Source organism: Theropithecus gelada, chromosome 14 (genome assembly GCF_003255815.1).
Source record: "Theropithecus gelada isolate Dixy chromosome 14, Tgel_1.0, whole genome shotgun sequence".
NCBI lineage: Eukaryota > Metazoa > Chordata > Mammalia > Primates > Cercopithecidae > Theropithecus > Theropithecus gelada.
The window spans coordinates 15,044,956-15,055,888 of record NC_037682.1 but is presented as its reverse complement, the minus strand read 5'-3'; the positions used below and the strand labels follow the sequence as shown (position 1 = coordinate 15,055,888).

At 36.7% G+C, this 10,933-nt stretch overlaps 1 protein-coding gene across 2 annotated transcripts in view; it reads left to right on the top strand.

The window, feature by feature from the left end:
• ZFP91 (ZFP91 zinc finger protein) overlaps positions 1-10,933 on the top strand; it is a 41,682-nt gene that overhangs the window by 18,288 nt on the left and 12,461 nt on the right. The window lies entirely within an intron of this gene.

Sequence of the window (10,933 nt, the reverse complement as noted above, 5' to 3'; positions counted from 1 at the left end):
TTTTTTTTTTTTGAGACAGAGTCTCGCTCTGTTGCCCAGACTGGAGTGCAGTGGCGCAATCTTGGCTCTCTGCAAGCTCCACCTCCTGGGTTCACGCCGTTCTCCTGCCTCAGCCTCGCCCGATTAGCTGGGACTACAGGCGCCCATATCTTGACATTTTTAAAGCCAAGTCTCTTTATGAAATTATCAAACCATTCTTCGCTGGCATTAAATTCTTCACCTTTCTTTTGCTTTAAGTTGTCATATAATGACTTTACTTAGAGTCTGGAGGTATGCCTTTCTTATAGCAATTCTGTACCCACATAAAAGCTGCATCTTGAATGTGAGATAGAAGTATTTTGCAAATACTGCAAGATTTTTGCACGTGCTACTGCAGGTGCAGCGATGGCTTCACAAATTTCCTTTTCTTCAGTACTTTTTATGTTGGATTCATTTATCTTAAAGTGGTGAGCAGCTGCAGCTACACACCTCAACCTTCTATGCTTATCAAGCAATTCAACTTTTTCTTGTAATACCATGATTTTTCTCTGCTTCTTGGAAGCACTTCCAGTATCACTAGTGGCAACTCTTCTGGGTCCCATAGTGTTATTCAAGGTTTCAGGTATTGCTCTAAACATAGTGAAAAATGAGTTAACTGAGAAAGATCCCTTTTACTGTGACAGTAAATTCACTCAGGTGGTGATGATTATCCTCACGACATTTTAAGCAGATACCTGAAACAGCTGAGCTTGCTGCAATAGCAACAGGAGATAACTATGAAATTATTATGTACTGAGTTAATTTTATGCAGTTATTCAATACAACATCTTTACGTTTCTTTACATTTCTCTGGAATTTGGATGATGCCATGTGTAGTCTAAGACTTTGTGAGTGTAAGTTTTGTTGAATTTTAACTTTTTGTAATGTATTTGTGTATATTTTACAGTAATGTCATCAAATAGAGTAGTATCTATAGTTTATGTATAGTTTATGCATTCATGAGATACCTTAATTTTTTCAATATTTCTAGGCTACACAGTTTGTCTGCAAGTTTTTTCAAATTGTCACAAATCTCCAAAAATTTTTCTCATGTATTTAGGAAAACCTGCATATGAGTGGATCTATGCAGTTTAAAGCTATGTTGTTCAAGGGTTAATTAACTGTAGTTATATTCACTGTGCCTGCATGTTGCTCATGCAGTGACTAGCATGATGTATTCCTTTACCCAAGCTAGTATGGCTTTTTTCTCTTATTATTTATGTATCAAGGAACCTCCTCAAGGTTAGCTGCTATTATAAGAAACAACTGGAAATTGTCTTTGAAGTACCACACAGAAGAAACTTGGCTTGTTTCCTATCTGTTTATGATTGTTTATGCTAATGTATGGATTGCCCTTCAGTTATCAGTTTCTATTCCAGAAACCTGGCGGTACTTTTGTGCGTGTGTTTGTGTGTGTGTGTGTGTGTGTGTGTGTTTTGAGGTGAAATTTACATAAAATAGTAGTAAAAAATAATTGAAAGCATACAATTCAGTGACATTTAGTACATATACAGTGTTGTACAACTATCACTTCTCTCCAGTTCCAGACATTTTCATCACCACCAACAAAGGAGTCCCCTGTACCCATTAAAAGCAGTTATTCCCCTTTCCCCCATTTAGCTGCAGCAAACATTAATCCGCTTTCTGTCTCTATGGGTTTACCTATTGTGGATATTATATATAATTGGAATCATACAATATGAGACTTTTGTTTCTAACATCTATCATATAGCGTATTTTTAAGGTTCATTCATATTGTAACGTGTTAAGACTTCCTTCCTTTTTATGGCTGGATAAAAATTTTCTTTGTGTGTATATATGACATTTTGTTTATCCATTCACTGGTTAGCAGATATTTGGGTTGTTTCCACAATTTGGGTATTGAGAATTGTGCTTCTATGAATATTCATATGGAATAAGTATTTCTTTGAAAAGCTGTTTTCAATTTTTGGTGTATGTACCTAGAAGAGGAATTGCTGGATCATATGGTAATTCTGTGTCTAAGTTTTTGTAACATTTTTCTTAACAATGTTTTCTTAGGTTTTCCATAACACTGTTTTCCTCATTAGCTGCCTCATTTTACATGTCCACCAGCAATAAACAGTGGTTCCAATTTCTCTGCATTCTCACCAACACTTCTTATTTTCTTTTTTTATTTTTAGTAGCCATTGTAGTATGTGGGAAATGGTAATTTCATGTGATTTTGATTTGCATTTCGTTAATGACTGATATTCCATATCTTTTCAAGTACCTTTTGGCCATTCGTATATCTCTGGAGAAATAATCTGTTCAAGTTCTTTGCCCATGTTTTAATTGGGTTGTTTCTCTTTTTGTTGTTAAATACAAAAACTTTATATATTTTGGATATTATTCTTTTACCAGATATATGACTTGCAAATATATTCTCCCATTCTGTAGGTTGTTTTCACTTGTAAGCATTTTTTAGTTCTATCTCTTATGTTTAGGTCTTTGATCCATTTTGAGTTAATTTTTATATGTGGTGTAAGGTAGGAGTACAACTTTATTTTTTGCATGTGGATATCCATTTATCTTAGCACCATTTCTTGAAGAGACTGTGCTTTCCCCTACTGAATGGTCTTAGCCACCTTCTTAAAAATCAGTTGACCATAGATGTGTAGATTTATATCTGGACCTTTAATTCAGTTAGTTGATTTACTTATTAGTCTTATGCCAGTAATACATTGTATTGATTACTGAAGCTTTATAGTAAGTTTTGAAATTGAGAAGAACAAAGTGCATCTTTAACTCAGTTTGTTTTCAAGATGGCTAGTGTAGATCCCTTGCATTTGCCTGTGAACTTTAGGATTAGGTTGTCAATTTCTACTGAAAAGAAAGCTGGGGTTTTGATAAGAATTACATTTAATCTATGGGTTTATTTTCAGAGTATTGTTGTCTTAACAATATTTCAGTATTTTATTCCTTTTTATTCTATTGTAAAGGTAATCATTTTCTTAATTTCCTTTTTGTTCCTTGCTCATATACTTAAAACAATGAATGTTATGTATTGGCCTTATATTCTGGCACTTTGAATTTGTGTATTACCTTTAACAGTTTTCTTTTGTGAAAATTCTTTAGAATTTTCTATATGTAAGGTCTTTTCATCTGCAAATAGAGATACAGTTTTACTTCTTCCTTTTCACTTTGGTTGCTTTTTTTTTTTTTTTTTTTTTTTTTCCTTGACTAATTGCTTGGCTGAAACTTCCAGTACAATGTTGAATGGAAGTGAAGAATGAGGGCATCTTTGTCTTGTTCCTGACCTTAGCAGGAGAGCTTTGTCTCTTGCCACTGCGAATGATGTGAGCTCTGGGGGTTTTGTAGGTGTTCTTTGTCAAGTTGAGGAAGTTCAGTTCTATTCCCAGTTTTTTTTGTGTGTTCTTATCAGGAAAGTTTAATTTTGTTGGATTTTTTTCCTACATCAATTGAGATGATGGTGTGTTTTTTCCTCCCTTTATTCTATTAATGTGGCACATTACATATATTTTTGTATGTCGAACCACCTTCATAATCCTGGGACCTGTCTCAACTGATCATAGTGTTTAATCTTCTTAATAATGATGCTATATTTGGTTTGCAGGGGATATTGGCTTATGGTTTTTTGTGGTGTCTTTGTCTGGCTTTGGTGTCAGAATAATGGTGTGTTTATAGGATGAGTTGGGAAGTGTTCCATCTTCTATTTTTTAAAAGAGTTTGAGAAAGACTGGAGTTAATTCTTTAAATGTGTGGTAGAATCCAACAATGAAACCATCTAGAGGCCTCTGGCCTTTTTATTGGGAGCTTTTTGTTTACTTGACTCAGTTGTCTACTTGTTAAAGGTATGTTCGTCTTTTCCATTTCTTGTTGAATTGTTTTTGGTAACTTGTGTGTGCCTAAGAAGTTGTTGCTTTTATCTATGTCATTTGTTGGCATACAATTGTTCATTGTGTTTTCTTGTTTATTTCAGTGGTAGTGTCCCATTTTCATTTCTGGTTTTAGTAATTTGGGTCTTCTCTTATTAACCAGAAGTTCGTTGATTTTGTTATCTTGTCAAATAACTAACTTATTTACTTTATTCTGCTAGCTTTGGGTTTACTCTGCTCCTTTTTTTCCTAGCTCTTATGAGGATGATGTTAGGTTATTGACTCAGGCATGCGATTTTCTTTTTCTATTTTAATGTAGGCATTTATATCTAGAAATTTTCCTCTTGAGAACTGCTTTCACTGCATCCCCTAGGTTTTGGGATATTTTGTTTTCATTTTCAGTCATCTCTAAGTATGAGTTTTCTAGTTTTCCTTCTGATATTGAGTTCTAGTTTCCATTGTGGTCAGAGAACGTACTTTATATGACTGCAGTCATTTTTGAAAGTTATTGAGACTTTTCAATATGTCTGATTCCCCCTGCCCCACCCCCGAGATGGAGTTTTGCTCTGTCACCCAGGCTGGAGTGCAGCGATGTGATCTTGGCTCACTGCAACCTCCACCTCCTGGGTTCAAGCAATTCTCCTGCCTCAGCCTCCTCGAGCAGCTGGGACTACAGGCACACGCCACCACGCCCGGCTAATTTTTGTATTCTTAGTAGAGACAGGGTTTCGCCATGTTGGCCAGGCTAGTCTCGAACTCCCGACCTCAGGTGATCTGCCTGCCTCAGCCTCCCAAAGTGTTGGGATTACAGGTGTGAGCCACTGTGCCTAGCCCAATGTTTGTTTTTTAATATTATGTCTAGTCCTTATATGTCTGATTGGTTAATATTGCTTGAGTTCTGTATTTCCTTATCAAACTTCTTTTGACTGGTGTTTGGTTGTTATTGAAAGTGGGGTACTGATGTCTCCATTTTTGTGATTGTGGTATTACTTGTTTCTCTTCAATTCTGTACATCTTTGGTATATATCTTATGTGTTGATATATCTTGAGAGGGAGAAGGGGCCTATGTTAGCTATGTATAGGTTTATATTTATTTTCTAGATTGATTGACCCTCTCATTAATGTATAATGTTCTTTGTGTTTTGTAACAGTTGTTGAAGTGCATTTTGCCTGATATTAGTAGGGCCACCCTTATGAGTTAAATTGCTTTCCTCAAAAAATGTTGAAGTCTTAACTCAGGTACCTGTGAATGGAACGTTGAGAAATAGGGTCTCTGTAGAAAATAGCCTTTTGTGGTAATTTGTTATGGCAGTCCTAGGAAACTAACACATTTTGGTTTTGGAAGTGGGCTGTAAAAAAGTACCTAAAAATGTTGGCATAGCTTTGGGATTGGGTAATGGATATTGTCTTGGAGTATTTTGAGGTGTGGCGCATGCCTGTAATCCCAGCTATACTGGGAAGGCTGAGGCAGGAGAATTGCTTGAACCTGGGAGGCGATGGTTGCGGTGAGCCAAGATTGCGCTGTTGCACTCCAACCTGGGCAGCAAGAGTGAAACTCTGTCTCAAAAAGAAAAGAGGAGAGGAGAGTCTAGATTGCCTTGAAGAGATAGTCAACAGAAATATGAGCATTAAAGACAGTCTGATGAGGCCTTAGAAGGAAATGATTAACATGTTGTTGTACAGTGGAGAAAAGGTGATCCTTGTTATAAAGTTGCAGAGAACTTGACTGAATTGTGTTCTATCATTGGTTAAGCAATGAACTTGGATATTTAGCTGAGATTTACAGGCAATGTGTAGAAGATAAAACTTTGTTTCTTCTTGTTTGTATACTAGTATGTGAGAGGAAAGATATAAATTGAGGAATGAATTGTTTAGCAAAAAGGAGTCAGCACTTGATAATTTGGAAACTTTTTAGTCGTCCAGATAGTGTATTGTGGTACAGGACCAAGGCTGTAACTGGACAGCTATTCTCTAAAGAGACTTGGTATATAACTTGTGGATCAAATCAGCCATCTCAGCAATTCCCAGAATAGACATGCAATTTTTCAGGAGAGATCTGTGGAGGACCCTCATTTGATGGCTTCAACCCCCTGAATTTTATGAAAGACCGACAAAGTTTTTGAGAATGTTGTAACAGCAGAAACACTGCCAGGCTGGACTGAATGGGACAGAGACAAAATGGAATTAAAGAAGAATGATGCTGAAGGTAGAGCTGCAAATGCTGAGTCCTGTATGTATTAGACTTCCTGGAGCTACGATGGCGGGGCTATTTCCCCAGTGGGCTCAGAGTACAAATCATTATCCACAAAAGCTTATTCTTAGGCCTAAAAGTCTAATGCTGTTTGCTAGGTTTTGGACTAACCTGGGACCCCTGACCCTTTTTTCCCCCCTTCTCTTTTCTTCCTTTTAATATGGAGATACCTAATCTATAACTGTCCCACCATTGTTTTTTGGAATCAGCTCCATAGAGGGAGAAGAATTTTGCTCTAGAGTGGACCATACCCCGAGTCTCATTCATAGCTGATCTGGATGATGAGATTTGATCCCTTTTGAGTTGATGATTTTTAGGGATTGTTTTGGATTTAGAGATGATACTGGAATGGGTTAAGATTCTGGGAGGTTGGGATTAGGTGAATGTCTTTTGCACGTTGGAAGGACATAAATTTTAGGGAACCAGAAGGTGCAGACCACTATGGGTTGAATTTTATCCCCCCAAAAATGTGTTGAGGTCCTAGCCCTTAGTACCTGTGAATATGAACTTACTTGGAAATAGAATCTTTGCAGATGTAATCAAGTTATGATGGAGTTATTCTGTATTAGAATGGACCCTAATCCACTATGACTGATGTCCTTATAAGAATAAGCAAGACACATGGGACAGGAGGAAGCACCATGTGATGATGGAGATAGAATTGAAGTTAGCAGCTATAAACCAAGTTGTTGACCAACACCAAAAGCTAGGAAGAGGCAAGGAATGATTCTTCCCAGAGTCTCAGAGGGAATGTGGTCTGTTACTGTGTTGATTTTGGACTTTTATCCTCCAGAGGTATGGGAGAATAGATTTCTGTTAAGACATCCCAGTTTGTTGTGATTTGGTAGAGCAGCCCTGGTAGACTAATACATTATTTCAGCTCTCTCTGTCTTACTTTTCGCGTGTAATATCTTAATCCATTCTTTTACTTTGAACCTGTTTGTGTCTTTGGGTCTAAAGCAAACTTATCTAATCTATATCCCACAGTCTGAATGTGGCTCAGGAGGGCTTTGAATGTGTCCCAACACAAAATTGTAAACCGTCTTACACATTATGAGATCTTTTTAAAATTTTTTTATCTTATCAGCTATCATTAGTGTATTTTATGTGTGGCCCATGACATGTCATCTTCTTCCAATGTGGCCCAGAGAAGCCAAAAGATTGGACACCCAGGTCTAACCTGAGTTTCTTGTAGACAGACTGTAGACTGGTTGTATTTTTTTGTTTATCCAGTCTGCTAATATGTACCTTTTAATTCCACAGTTTATATATATTTAAATTACTGATAAGAATGGCCTACCATTTTGCTTTGTGTTTTCTACCTGTCTTAATATCTTTTATTTTGATCTTTATTTTCTTTGTATTTCCTTCTTTGTGTTGCAGATACGTAGCAGTGTACCATTGTCTCTTTTCATTTTCTGTGTATTTTTATTTTCTTAGTGGTTACCTGGGGATTGCATTTAGTACTTCAAACTTTATCTAGTTTAATGCCAATTTAGCTTCAGTAGGGAACGTATCTCTGCTCTGTACCATTCTGTGCCTCACCATTTATGTTATTGTTGCAAAGTGTATGTTTTGATGTCAAATGCCCATTAACATAAATTTATAATTGTTATTTTATACATTTGTCTTTCAAATCATGTAGGGAGAAAAAGGAGTTACAAATCAAAAGTATAATGCCGTATTTTTGCCTCCGTAATTACCTTTGCCAGTGTTTTAATTTATGGCTTTCAGTGCTCTCTAGTGTCCTTTAATTTCATCTTAGAGGATTCCTGGTGGCATTTTTTATAGGGCAGATCTACTAGTGATAAGCTGTTTTTGATTTTCTGGTAATGTCTTAATTTCATGAACTTCGTTTTTAAAGAATAGTTCCGGCAGCTATAGACTTCTTGCTTGACGATTTTTTTTTTTTCTTTTCGTCACTTTGTTACCACACTGCCCTCTAACTTCCATGGTTTCTGATGAGAAATAGGCTGTTAGTCTTGTTGAGCATTCCTTGTTGCTGATGAGTTACTTCTTGCTGTTTTTATGGTTCTTTGTATTTGTCTTTCTACCAATTGATAATAATGTGTCTGGGGGCGGATCTCTTTCATTTATCCTCCTAGGAGTTAGGTAAAGTTCTTGTTTGTATAGACTTTTTTTCCCCAGTAGTTTTTCAAATATTCTTTCTGTTCATTTTCTCCTCTCCTTCTGCAGATCTTACTGTGCATCTCTTGACATGCTTAATGGTTGTCTAAACGATCTGCTGGGCTTTATTTTTCTTTATTCTTTTTTTCTTTATATTCATACTGGATCATCTCTGTTGGCCTAGCTTAAAGTTCACTGATTCTTCTTTTTCAAGTCTGCAGTGAATTTTTGATTTCAGTTATTATACTTCTCAGCTCCAGAATTTTTTTCCCTTAGTTACTTTCCTTTTTTTTTTTTTTTTTTTTGAGATGGAGTTTCGCTCTTGTTGCCCATGCTGGAGTGCAATGGTATTATCTTGGCTCACTGCAACCTCCACCTCCTGGGTTCAAGTGATTCTCCTACCTCAGCCTCCCAAGTAGCTGGGATTGCAGGGACACGCTGCTATACCCAGCTAATTTTTGTGTTTTTGGTAGAGGCAGGGTTTCACCATGTTGTCCAGGTTGATCTCGAACCCCTGACCTCAGGTGATCCGCCTGCCTTGGCCTCCCAGAGTGCTGGGATTACAGGTGTGAGCCACTGTACCTGGCCTCTCTTGGTTTCTTTTTATAGTTATCTTTTTATTGATATTCTGTTTTCATTGAGACATAATTCTTCTGATTTCCTTTAGTACTTTGTTAATGCTTTTCTTTAGCTCTGATTTTCTTTAGTTCTTTAAACATTTTTTTTTTTTTTACAACTTTTATTTTAGATTCGGGGGTACATGTGCAGGTTTGTTACTGGGGCATATTGTATGATACGAGATTTGGGGTACAAATGATCCCATCACACAGGTACTGAGCATAGTACCCAATAGTTTTTCAACCTCCCCCGCAGTAATCTCTAGTTTCTGTTGTTGCCATCTTTATGTCCATGAGTACCTAAAGTTTAGCTCCTACTTCGGTCTCTGTGGTCTCTGAAGGCTCTGGTCCTTTAGCTTATATTCATCGAGCGATTTGACAGATTTCCCTAAACGTCTTCACTCACGTTTTTCTTGATTCAGTGCTCCCTGGGCTTTTATAACCTTTAACTATTGTCCATAGTTTCCACAAAGTTGATTCTGACAGTTTTTGTTCATAGTACGTGTTTATTTCTGTGGAGGGACATTTTTGCTGTCGTCTCTGACAGAGTGGTTTTTTTTTTTTAAAGACTAGATTTTTAGGTGATGGGGGCAGTAGTATTCAATAAGAATAAGATAGGCTATTATGCTTTATTTATAATGGTAAGCTATTGTTATCAAATTGGCATCATTTATCCAATGAGTATAAAATCCACAGTATAGGAAGTTGTGGGCATACCATCCTTTCATCATGAAGAAGAAAAGAGCTTTGTTGAGGACAGGAGGTTATGGAGTGGGTTCAAAGTCCAACTCAGTACAGTTGTGTTAAGGAAAAAAAAGATGTTTCTATTATTAAATGTTGTAATACTTCATAGATGGTGTTGAATTGTTCTCTTTGATGAAATTGTTTTAAAAGTAGTCATGACCTACATGTAAAAGTCCTTCATTATTAATTTCAAAATATGATTTCTAAATCTAGGTGTCCTTAGCTAACCTTGTGATTTTGAATAAGCTTCTTCTTTGGTCTTCTAGATACTTTATGGGTAAAACTTAATGGATTGTGCTTAGACTGAATGGCGTTTGAGGTATTTTCACCTCTATTAATGGTTTTTTTTTTTTTTCTATTAAAATAGCTCAGATAGGAGGGTGATGCAATAATGAATGGAAAAGGCAGCTAAAAGGAAATGCACAACTGATTTTGATGGTTGTTTAGAACTGTTCACACTGCTATGTATCTCTGTGTTTCAAACTAATTTCATTACTTCAGTATATTCTCATAAAACTTTCAGTATAGTTAAAGCTAAAGTAGCCTATAGTCACCACATTGCTCCATAGTAAACTATTTTTTAATGTTAAGCAAAAATGTTGCCATACTGTATATATAGTTTTGTGTCTTTTTTATACATTTAACAATATTTTTGCTGATAATTCCATGTCATTTTTAACAGAAACCTACCTCTATTTAGTATTCCATCATAGGAAGGTATCATGGTTTATTTAAGCACTTTATCTTCGACAGAGGGTTAGGTTGTTTCTGTTCTTTGCTATTATAAACATGCTACAGTTAACCTCCATGTGGTAGTTTATATTTCTAGGACATATACTTAAAGGTGAAATTACTACACATATTTTTGGACCTTCTCTGGAAGTAACCAGTACTTGTGAATTTCTTGTATCTCCTTCCAGAAATGTTGTAGTATGTAAGATATACATATATACACACACACACTCACACATACTNGTTTTGCCGAGGCTGGAGTGCAGTGGCGCAATCTCAGCTCACTGCAACTTCTGCCTCCCGGGTTCAAGCAATTCTCCTGCCTCAGCCTCCCCAGAAGCTGGGATTACAGGTGTGCACCACCATGCCTGGCTAATTTTTCTATCTTTGGTAGGGACGGGGTTTCACCATGTTGGCCAGGCTGGTCATGAACTCCTGACCTTGTGATCTGCCTGCCTCGGCCACCCAAAGTGCTAGGATTACAGGCATGAGCCACTGTGCCCAGCCTGTTAGTTCTTATTTTTCTATTGGGTTGTTAGACTTTGTGTATGGTGTGAAAATTGTTTTTATGTGTATCTTATGACTTG